We start from the raw sequence: 12,994 nt of genomic DNA, 5'->3' as shown, positions 1-12,994 counted from the left end.
CCAACATTCCTCCACTAATGCAACACAATATTCAATCATTTCACTTATCTTCCTTAGAAAAAACTTATAGTCCAAATGCATGGGTGCTTAATAACTACAAGGCATCAAAAATTAAGCAACAAAAACCTCTAACAAATATAATTGCATCTTGAAAAAGAATTTAAGAAACCAAATGAAACATTTTAGACTAGAGAATTACAAGGATAAAAGAACATATTTTGATCATCAACTTTCTTTCAACGTCTCCCTTTAACAAATGAAAAAATAATATATATTAAAATAAAAAACCCTTTCTATTGATAATATAGAAATATAAAAAATTTGGGATATATCTCATGCCAACACCCTTGTGATGTCACATTTATGAAGCTTCACCACGAAACCTAAGAAATCACATGTAGAAGCATAACCCAAGTAGAGTCTGAGTGGCTACTACTCCCTACATAGGTTCATACCTAGGCAACATCATGCTATATTTAAAAAGACCTTACACTCATCCCCACTTAATGGATTGATTGAACCAAGTTGAGAATGAAAATGAGACTACCTCCAAACCCCCCCAAGCAAAATTCATATCAAAGGATAAAAAAAAAGCTTTCTATCTAAGGCCACATCCCATACTAGCTAAATCGAATCAAAAGTATAAACCAAGTATACTTTAGCAATGGAATTATTGGCTATGCCTTTGTTCATGATGTGATAAATCCTTATGAGCTTGGATAGAATGAGTTAGAGAGTGAGGTCCACTAGCTTAAAAAGTTGGATTTATTGGCATTAAACATGGAGAGGAACATTAGAAACCAAAGATAGATCTAGGCAAAGAAAATAAGGTATTAATGTATTCATTTTTCTATTTAGCCTGTCTATATCTATCACACTGCAACTTTGAAGTCTTAACACAACTTTTCCTTTGCCTCTTTATGTGATCTTTCTTGCTTACCTTGAACTTAGACAAACTTATTGATTACTAGACTTTATGCACAAATAATTCCTCCTTTTCTTCTTATCATTGACTTGGGTCTTAAAAGTTTTAGTCTTCTACATCTTTTGCCAAGATGCTTTGCCTAAAGTTCTTGGGCTATTGTGCTTTGCCTCTTTATTAGATCTTTCATGCTTGCCTTTTAACTTAGACAAACTAATGACTCTACTAAACTTTTCACACAAAAGGCATAGTCTCGATACATGGCACACCTCTTTGGCTCTTCTTTGCCTCATTTGGAGTTCTTTGGGAGACATAAACCAAGTCATGACACTTGGCTCAAATTAAGGATTGTGGATAATCTCAAAGGCTTTCATATTCCAAAGACATCCATCTTGTAAGAGTGATTTAGAGAGTTTTGTGAGGCTTAACTAGCAAAGTTTTTCTTTCTCTAGCTTGACTAATCCTAACTCTTCTTCTATCTTTTCTTCTTAGACATTAATGCTCTCACATAAGTCAACTTCTCTACAATTTTTTCTACTACATTTTTCTGCTTTCAATTTTTTTAGGTTAACTTCTGTGTGACTTCTCATCTTGTTATATCTTTTATTTCTCTTCTAGCTTCTGCTAACTAACTTGACTTATCCTTCTTTTATTTTTCTACTATTTTCTTGTCTTATCTTTTTCTCAATCTTCTTTATGGCTCCATCTATCAAGCCCTTTTTTTCCTACCTTTCATCTTCTTCTGTCTCATTGGTTATTGGAGTTAGGGTTGTTGAGGTCCAGACGTATAAAGGTCTAGGTTAATTTCATCCTCACCCATCTCTACATCACATTATTGTGGTAAAGGCAAGGTAAACTCATCCTGCCCCTTTTGTTCTACTTATTCTATCTTTTTTATTTCTCTCCTTTAACCACCAAAGTGTTGGCTTCATGTAACAAATACCTACTTAAGAAGCATAATACTCATCTTTTTCTCTTCTTATGCTCCAAACATAGATCCTTCAAAACAACAATTGACGATATCTTCATCCAAGTAATAATGGAAAAAACAAAGGTGGTAGTCTCCACTTTCTTCCAAAGAAAATTTGATGTTAATGTATAATATCAAAGTCAACTATTCTAAAACTAAACTTCAAGGGAGTGATTAGGATACCAACAATCAACTTTTTGTTGGATAGTACTACCCCATTTCAAAAAGGCAATCGCTATCAACATATTGACCTTCAAGGTGGCATTTTTTGTAAGTCTTCCAAGATAGTGTCCAAGATAGTAGCAATCAACTTGTTGGAAAGGAGGTTTTTCGCTATCAATACTAAGCAACATCATGCTATATGCATGTCCTATCAAGGCCATCACTTCACATTGGGATGGAGTGTTACACATCCATAATCTTGATTTTTTCTCTAAAATAGCATGCTTTACACAAAAGTTACTTTGATACAAAGCATAATAGAACTTCACAAAACTTGAATAGATACTTACCATGAGATGACACAAGATGTATCAACATGGAATTGTTGAAATTCTTAATGTAAAAGATATTCAGACATATCTCAATACTAAGACTTTGATAAGCCACACATGCGCACACTTATCGCTGGGCTTAAGAAATCACAAATACAAACACAACCCAAGCAAAGCTCAAGGAACCACTACTCCCTATATATGCAGAAATTTGAATACATACTTAGCATGAAATACAAAAATTGCATAACAAGACACAAGATGTATCAACAAGGGATTTTTGAAATTCTTAATGTAAAAATATATTCAGACATATCTCAATACTAAGACCTTGATAAGCCACACATGCGCACACTTATCGCTGGGCTTAAGAAATCACATATACAAGCACAACCCAAGCAAAGCAAGCTCAAGGAACACATATCTCAATACTAAGACCTTGATAAGCCACACATGCGCACACTTATCGCTGGGCTTAAGAAATCACATATACAAGCACAACCCAAGCAAAGCTCAAGGAACTACTACTCCCTACATAAATGCAGTATATAAACAATAGCCAGACTTACCTACAAAGCTTTTGCATCCCCACCCTTCCAAAAATCATACCCCCAATAGAACAGATTAAATCAAAAGTCTTCACCGGAACATTTTTAGAATTAGGATGGATGTTGAAATCAAATCGAAACAATAAAAGCTACCAACTAAATCAAAACCATACATTTAAGCCTTAACATTTAAGTAGATATTGCAGGAGAAGTAGATATTGCAGGAGATGGTCTACTGACAATAAGAGAGAAGCATAAACTATGAGAAAAGGGCAATGGCAAGGTGTGCGGTTTTTTTGTTCAATAACACCCCTGCCTTTGTTGCGAGAGCATGATTTGTAGAAGCTCAAGGATAGCGATGCAATATATCTGGTTGCTAAGGAATGAGAGGATTTCGAAAGAACTTTTCATGGTGCCACAGAACAAGATGGACGTACAATCGCCTTTCAAAGGCTGAATTATCAAGGACAGGATTCTCAAGGTTTTTATTGTTTTTCTTCAGTCTTATGCTTGTTGCCAGTTTGCGTGCAACCGAGCTTGGAGGAGAGGTTAGGCGTTCCCAGCGATGGCGTGCACCAAGCTAACTCTTAGATGAACAGTCTGGGTTCGCCTGTGTTTTGCACCATCCTGTTTAGTAACCAATGAGCGCAGTGAAGAAGTTGCTGCCTGCTATCGTTTGAAGGACGGGTCCTACAAGACCATACGCAAATCAACCTGCTATAAGATCATCTTGGTACCTGAGATTTGAGACAATACAACTACATAGTCAGTACAGCATTCAACCGCACCATCTTGTGCGGTGCGCAGCTCGGGTGCACAGGATATTCGCATTGTAAGGCGCATAAGCAGTGGAAAGCGGTCTGTAACCGAAAATACAAGACATTCCGATGAGATTGGCAAGATCTCGCATAAAGGAATGACTTCCCTCTCACACAGTCACCACACAGGACCTAGTGACCCAGGGAGGCAAAACGCTGACATTACCGAGAAGGAGAGACGAAGCCTGAACCCAAAGAAGACGGTAGAAGTGAGACTTGCTATTAGCTAAAGGCTAAATGACCCACTGCCTCCGCCTGAACTCTTGGCGCCCGTGTTATACAGAACGGTGCTTGTCAGAGAATTGTGCGCTGTCACCATAGCCGAGGCTCAGATGACCATCGTGAGAATATTTGCCACATACGTCTCATCCTCCAAGCATCGCCCGTTCAGCGCTCTCTCTCGCTGTGCGGACGCATGGCACTCGCAAACCGCTGCCGCACCTCTCAGACAAATGCCTCGATTGACATCACTAGACCTCAGTCTCGTCATCTGTTTGTCATCACCGAGATTGAATGTAGAATTTCACCACTAGATGAAGCTTTTAATTGATGTTACTAAGGCCCGCTATATACATCGATCGACTGCCCACAAAGCCCTAACCCTAACCCTAACCCTAACTTTTCAAATGCATCCCTCCTGAAAGGATTACCAACCCTTTCAAGCTCTAAAGGATAGATTATGTGAGGTGTTGGTGGATGAAAAGTAAGTAGGTACTTGGGAGGGTAGCCATTGCAAAGTTAAAAACACTAATCGGTGGATGAAAAGTAAGTAGGTACTTGGGAGGGTAGCCATGGCTGCAGGTTAAAAACACTAATCGGTGATAACATTCTTCACGAAAACAATATGTCTAATATTGGTCCAAGTAAAGTGATGAGGTGCTTAAGGTGCCCTATTAGACTTGGGACCCACCACTAAACAAAGATTCTCAGTTCTCTCCCATCATCTATCATTTGTGTGGCTTTGGTTATTTCCTTTAGCAAATCATTGTGGGTTTAACTTGAGAAGTTATTCTATAGGTTTTTATGGGATATTGGTTGTGTGGCTTTGGTTATTTTCTTTAATAGATCATTGTGGGCTTAGCTTGAGAAGCTTTTTTGTAGGTTTTTATGGGACATTGGTATTTCTAAAATGCAAAGGTACCAAGAAGGTGCATGTTGAAAACGTATAAGAGGGGAGAGAGGTGAAGAAACCAAGAGCGCACACAAAAGCAATAGAGTCTTGAGCACACAAAAAGATAGGTTTTCCTCTTCTTTTTTCTTTTTCCACTCAAAAGAACTAAGTCTCCGACATGATAAAATATTAATATGAAAGTACCACAATGTATGTATACGCAATCACTAAGTGTAAACCCACTAAGGAAATGAGAGGTAGCATAATGAATACGCCATAACCAAGGGCGGACTACATGGGTGTAGTCCAGCTGTAGAATCACTGGCGTATCCTCATGTCGGTCATCTAATGTGCTAGTGAGTAATATCCTACCACATCACCAAGGTGCATAGCGGATGCTAACTCATGTAGAGTTCGTCATCTCAACACTCCCCCTTGAGCTCAACATGAGGTCCTAAACTCCAAGCATAGTCTTGATGAAGTGTTGAAGCTTCTTAGCTTCCAAGGCCTTGGTAAAAACATTAGCATCTTGATCCTCTATATTGACATAAACCAAGTCAATATCACCTACCAAAACCCGCTTCCAAAAGAAATGATAATGAACCTCTATATGTTTGGTATGTACATAATACATTGGATTCTTGGCCAATCGAATGCTACTCAGGTTATCACAGTAGATGATAACCTTCTTATCTGCCAACATCTCCAAATCACCAAGTAGCTTATGTAGCCAAGCTACCTCACATACTGCAATTGCAATACCTCTATACTCTATCTTCGTACTAGGCAAGGGTAACTATCAATTTGTTTCTTACTACTCTAAGTAACAGTAGCACTCATACCAAAGGAAAATATTGGTGCATAAATCAGATGTTGGATGCGTGCATAGTGAGCGTCGGAAGGTTCCAAAGAACAAAGAACTCTATTAAAACTCATAAAGTAAGAAGAAGGTTTTGCACGACATGAAGCAAAAAGACAAATTGGGTACAATCTCCCCCCATGTCTTGTGTGAGCGCTCCACAACACATGTATTTATAAATTTATTAATCTCCAAGCTCAAAAATCAATTTACAATTAAGATGCTTTGGTTTTTGTGTTTTCTTTTACCTAAATAAAGAATAAAGCGGTTGGGTATCCCAAACATCAGGTTGTGCCCAAATACAATGTCCAATAATGAAATATTTAAATCGAGCGCATATGCATATACAAAATAATAAATATATGTCAAGTGCTTCAATAAATAAACGTGCATAAATAAATATTAGAGCAACGCCTTTAATGATAAGGCGCACGTCCATAAAAAATGATAATTTCTTATAGGTAATTTGAATACACACCATCGCTCTATGATTCTCAATGCCACCGTTGTCTACTCTACACATCAACTGAAGCATTCACAATTGTTAGAAAACAATAAAAATAAAACTGACAAAAGTGAATACCAAGCAATCTTTAGCTAACCTCAATTTAATACGAGTGCACTCTAAACTCATAAACATCCATTAATTTAAATATGTATTTTGTGGAATCTGGTTCAGATGCTGTATGCATACGTAGCGAGCGTCAGAAGGTTTCCAAGAACAAAAGAACTCTACTTTTGCACAAAAAACAAGAGAGAAGACTTGCACGACATGAAGCAAAAGACTAATTGGGTACAATCTCCTCCCATGCCTTGTGTAAGCACTCCACAAAGCATGTATTTGATATATTATTCATCTCCAAGCTCAAAAAATAGCCCAATTTACAATTAACACGCTTTACCTTTTGTGTTTGCTTTTATCCCACTAAAGAATTAAAGTGATTGGGTACCCAAAGAGTCGGGTTGTGCCCAAATACAATGTCTAATAACAAATATTTAAATCATGCGCATACAAAATAATAAATAAATATAAAGTGCTTCAACAAATAAGCGCATCAAAATAAATATTGGCACCACACCTAAGATGCACGCCCATAAAAAATGATAATTTTTTCTAAATAACTTGAATACACGTTATCGCCCAGTGCTTCCCAACGCCACCACTGCATGCTCTACACATCAACTGAAGCATTCACAATTGTTAGAAAATGATAAAATTAAACCGATAAAAGTGAATACCTAGCAGTCTTCAGCTATAAAATAAATAAATTGGTTAGAACGTAATCCTAACCTTAATTTATTATGAGTGCGCACTCTAAACTCATAAACATCCATTAATTTAAATATGTATTTTGCGAAATCACCCACTTGCACATTAAATTAACAAGATGCACGAAAAGGACAAGCGTCTCCATCGACTTTTCGCATAAGGAATCCACCTTGTGTATGAGCCCCGGCAACAAATATAATTTTACAAAATCCACCGCAAAACCTCATGAAATCCACTGTGGAATATGCCTCTCGCATCATGCCCTCGAGGTGGGATAGCAATTGTCCTCAATTGCTATTAGCTCAATGTGGAGCCAGCAATGAAGGGTAAGCACTTAGGTCTCGAGCGTGCATCCATTGGGCCTCTTCAACAGGATGATTTTTAAACTTAACCAAATATCTAGAATATCTACGGCCAGTTCTAGTGGTCATAAAGTCAGTATCTAGAATAGTTTCAAATTCAAGGATTTCAGTTTTTTCTTCTAACAAAGGAGGGTTTTCATAGACAGGATGTACATGTAATTGGCCTCTAAAAGGTCGTAATAAACTGATATGAAATGTGTTGTGGATTTTTCAGTGTTGTGGTAATTCTAGTTTAAATGCATTGTCATTGATTTTGTGGATGATCTTGAAAGGTCCATAAAATCTAGGAGCTAACTTTACAATAGGGTGTTTGTCAATACTTTGTAATCTTCACTTTTCAATATGTAACCAAACACAATCATCAACTTTGAAACTCATAGCTTTTCTTTTCTTGTTGCCTTGTTTTGTGTATGATTGCTGGGCTTTCGCAATCATATCTTTAACTTCATAAAAAATAGTAGCATGCATATTAGCAATATCATCAGCAGCTTGAACTTTGTTTGACAATGATGTAACAGGTGTAAGCAATCTATATTCATAAATAATTTCAAATGGTGCTTTCTATGTAGCTGTATGTGGTGTGTTATTGTATGCAAATTGAAGTAAATGTAAATGTGTATCCCATGTTTGTGGTTTTGAAATTGTATATGCACGCAAAAGATCTAAAATGGTACTATTAGTAGCTTCTGTTTGCCTATTTGTTTCAGGATGAAATGCAGATGAAAAATCAATCTTTGTTCCTAAATTAGTAAACAAAGTAATTCGAAAATTATTGCAGAATCTAGAATCACGATCAGAAATAATAACTTTTGGCAAACCATGACTAGTGAAAACAGTTTTCAAAAACAATTGAGTAGCTTGAGATGCAGTTAACGTTTTCTTACATGAAATGAAATATACTTGTTTGCTAAACCTATTGACAATAGTAAAAATCATATCATGATTAGCTTTAGTGTTTAGCAAACTAGTGATAAAATCCATTGAGATCTGTTCCCATGGTCGTTCTGAAATTGGTAAATGCATTAATAAACCATATTGTTTACCATGGTGTCGTTTAACTCTTTGGCAAATTAAACATTCAGATACAAAGTTAGATACATAAGATTCCATGTGTGGCCAATAAAAATCTTCAATCAGTGTACGCAAAGTAAAAATAATTCCTCTATGGCCTTGGTATGGGAGACAATGAATTTCATGAAAAACAAATTATCAAAATAGAGCAGTTACACATAATCTTTTTTCATAGAACATAAATCCATCAGCGTAAGACAATAAATCAATTGGAATCCAGTTATTTGAGACTAATTTATTCCAATCTGTTTGAAAACTAGGGTCTTGGTCGTGGGTATCTTTCATAGGGAGAAGAGAGTCAAAAGATATCACAAATATATTATGAATAGTCGGTCTTCTACTTAAAGCATCGACAACAACATTCTCTTTTTCGGGTTGATATTGTATAAGTGGATGAAAACTTTGAATAAAAGCAGCCCATTTAATGTGTCGGTCAGATATTTGTGGTTAACTAAGGAGATGTTTAATGCTTTGTTGGTCAGTTTTAATCATGAATTCAAATCCCATTAAATAGTGTTTCCATTGACGTAAAGCTTGTACTACAGCTAGCAATTTCTTATCATAAGTAGAATACTTAAGTTCAGAGGGTTTAAGTTTGCATCCAGAGTAGGCAATGGGATGGGAATCTTGCATAAGGACTGCTCCTATTCTAGATCCACTAGCATCAGTGACTACTAAGAAAAATAGTCTATTGAAGTCGGGTAATTGCAATACAGGAGCATGAGTTAAAGCATGTTTCAGTAAATCAAAGGGCTTTTGTTGATTGTCGGACCAATGATACACAATGCCTTTCTTTAATAATTTGGTAAAAGGTAATGCAAGCAATGAAAATTTTCTCACAAATTTTACGTAAAAGCTAGCAAGACCTAAGAAAGAAAGTAATTCATACACATTTTTAGGTATCGGCCAATTCAAATTTGCTTCTATCTTTTTAGGATTAACTTTAATACCTTCAGATGAAACAATATGTCCTAGGTATTCAATTTGTGTTTGGAAAAATTCGCTCTTTTCAGGATTAGCATATAATTGATTCTCTTTCAATAATTTGAAAACCAAGGATAGATGTTCATAATGCTCGTTCTCATTCTTACTGAAAACCAATATGTCATCAAAGAAAACAATGACACAATGCTGATGCTTCAAAAATATGCGATTCACCATACGATTAAATGTGGCTGGTACATTAGTTAAACCAAAAGGCATAACAAGGAATTCATAGTGTCCAAATTGCGTTCTAAATGCAGTTTTGAAAATATCAGATGTGTCCAATTATACTTAATGATATCCATATTTAAGATCTATCTTGCTAAATATTGCAGATCCTTGTAGTTTATCCATAAGATCATCTACCCTAGGAATCAAATATCTATTCTTAATAGTGATCTTATTTAGGATACGATAATCAATGCACATCATATAGGTTTTTTTTTTCTTCTCTTTACTAATAGGACAGGTGTACCAAATGGAGAACTACTGGGTCTAATGAGTCATGGGGCTAACAATTCGTCAACTTGGGCTTGAATTTCTTTCTGTTCAATTTGGTTATGTCTATATGGTGCTTTACATGGTGGTTGTGATCCATGAATTAAGTCTATTTTATGATATTCGGGACGTATAGATGGTAAGCCAGGTGGTAAGTCAACAGCAAAACAATCTTGAAATTGTGAAAGAAATTGTGTGTGCCTAGGATGCATCTGATTTTCTTTAGCTTCAATTTCATTCACCCATATTAAGTAGGATTTGCTACCTTTTTGTAATGCACGTTTAGCTTGTGTATGACTAAGTAATGAAAATTTATCGAAAGTGTGCATACCATGCAATGTGATTTGTTTTCTATTATAATGAATCTTCATTGAATGCGTGGAATAATCTATATCGGGATTATACTGATGACGCCAAGGCATTCCTAAGATAATGTCACTATATTGTAAAGGCACAACTAAGAAATTTCTACGTTCAACATAGTCACCAATTTTAATTTCTAAGTCATGCACTTCTTGTGTTCCATTGTATCTAGTGCCTAAGAATGCACCCTTGATGTGATAATGAGTAGAAACAGTATGTAAATTTAATTATTTGACCAATTTTGCAGAGATAAAATCATGTGTGCTCGCATCATAATGTAAAACAATATTTTCTTTACTATGCACAAGACATTTCATCGTTAATAAAGAATGGGGATTTGGTATACCTGGTAAAGTATCTGAAGTAGTACTGATATCGTCATCGTCTTCCGTAAAATTTGGCATTTCTTTATGTTCTTCATCTTCTGTCGCTCCCAAATAGTTGATGTGAACAGTTGGCTTTTTGGATTGACAATTTGTCGCTAGATGTCCAGATTGATGACATTTGTAACAGACTATACGTTTGGCTTTAGACACATTATTGGTAATAGCTGGAAGTTTAGGAATGTTGGAATTTGGCTAGAAAGATGGCTTAGGAGTTGGATTTGTGTTTGATGGTAAAGCAGGGGGTCGTGTCCAAGATTTACAGAATGAAGATGGAAGGAAACAAATTTGATTGAATCTTCGAAAATTTGAATTGAATTGTTTTGAACCAACGTTACCATTAGTTTGAAATTGTTGTGGTCACTTCTCTCATCCTCAAATTTTGTCTTCAGTGTCATGGGCCAAGAAAATTGTATCTTTGAGAGTCATTGACTTGAACATGTTCACCTCCACATAAAAATGTCCAAGTAAGCCAGACATAAACTTACGTTTATGGGTTGCCTTAGGTACATATTCGAGCATTCAAGTTGCAATAAAGCATTCCAAAAACGCTTGGTATATTGTGAAATATGTTCACGATCCCTTTGTTGCAGAAGATCCCATTGTTTGATTGCTTTTTCGTAGAATTGGGGTGGAATAAAATTTTGCAAAAAGTTCTTTTGGAAAGTAGTAGAACAATCAATGCTTTTGCGGACAACAGTCCACTATAGGGATGCTCTGTCCACTAGATGATTAGTGACACACTTAATTTTGTCTTTCTCAACATACTGTTCTCCATCGCATGACCCATTGAAAGTATGAAATTTGAAATTTCTTTTACTTATCTTTGTTTCTTTCCGAATAGATTGCGCTTCAAGTGTTGCATCAATCATACATTGTATAAGATCTTCAAATTGCGGTCCATCTTGGTCGACAGTAGATCATTGCAAATTGGCCAATTGAGCTTGCAAAGTTTGATGCGCTCTTCGTTCCTCTTGAAGCTGCATCATAATTAGATCCAATTTTTGCTCCATCGTTGGTTCCGGTAGATCACCTTCGGCCATAAAATCTTCCATGGCTTGATTGAACATCCTGCAAAATTCCAAAAGACCTCACACACTCGAAATCTTGTTAGCGGGATGAGCGTAGCTCAAAGTCGGGTTTACAAGGCTTATTTCTCTTTTTTTTAAAAATGGGTTTTTGCAGTATTTCTTCTTTACGGATGCTGAAATTAATATCACGGTTTTCTTCCAATAAGATATTCGTGCGTGTAGTCTGCGTGTAGCAATCTTGTTTGCTGGAATTGAACTCTATCAGTCCACAGGTGTGAATAGGGGCTTGCAGGGAAATTGAAAACCTGTTCAAGACTAGTTGTGTATGAACAACCACTATGGGAGAGGTTGAATCTTGATAGTTAGTAATCTTAGTAGCTTTAGGAAATAGTTAAGCTTTATTAAAAAAGATTTAACTATCTTAATCGTTGATATTAGGATGAAAGGATGTTCTTGATGGATTCGACGGCGATTTGAAGATGCTGCTGCTGCAGTTGATGACTTTTTGGAGTTGCAAGGCTTTCTTTAAGCCTTTTCAAGCTTAATGAAGTTTTTAACTTATAAAACTTATTCTCTCTGTCTGAGAATTCAGAAAAAAAAAAACGTGTTGTTAAGAGAACTTCCCAGGTGGTCCTCCACTTGTAGAGGCTGGTCCTTCGTGATCCAACAGCGTAGTAGGGGGCTCTTCACTGCCAAGAACACGCTGGTATTGACGAATTGTTGCGAGACTAACTGTAGCGCTCAATCATTCCAAGAGCTCACCTTCATGCAAGATGGTAAGTGATTGGAAGCCCTCGATATTAACTTCACTCTGATACCACTGATGCACAGATCAGATGCTGTATGCGTATGTAGCGAGTGCTGGAAGGTCCCCAAGAACAAAAGAACTCTACTTTTACACAAAAAACAAGAGAGAAGACTTGCATGACATGAAGCAAAAGACTAATTGGGTACAATCGCCCCCCATGCCTTGTGTGAACGCTCCACAAAGCATGTATTTGATATATTATTCATCTCCAAGCTCAAAAAATAGCCCATTTTACAATTAGCACGCTTTAGCTTTTGTGTTTGCTTTTGTCCCACTAAAGAATTAAAGCGATTGGACACCCAAAGAGTCGGGCTGTGCCCAAATACAATGCACAATAACAAATATTTAAATCGTGCGCCCATGCGCATACAAAATAATAAATAAATATTAGGCACTTCAATAAATAAGTGCATCAAAATAAATATTGGCGCCACCGCCTAAGATGCGCGCCCATCAAAAATGATAATTTCTTCTAAATAACTTGAATACACGCTATCGTCCA

This window comes from Lygodium microphyllum, chromosome 24, assembly GCF_053477565.2.
Source record: "Lygodium microphyllum isolate KBCC chromosome 24, Lygodium_microphyllum_v1.1.10, whole genome shotgun sequence".
NCBI lineage: Eukaryota > Viridiplantae > Streptophyta > Polypodiopsida > Schizaeales > Lygodiaceae > Lygodium > Lygodium microphyllum.
The sequence above is the reverse complement of the archived record's forward strand: the minus strand, read 5'-3'. Positions refer to the sequence as shown.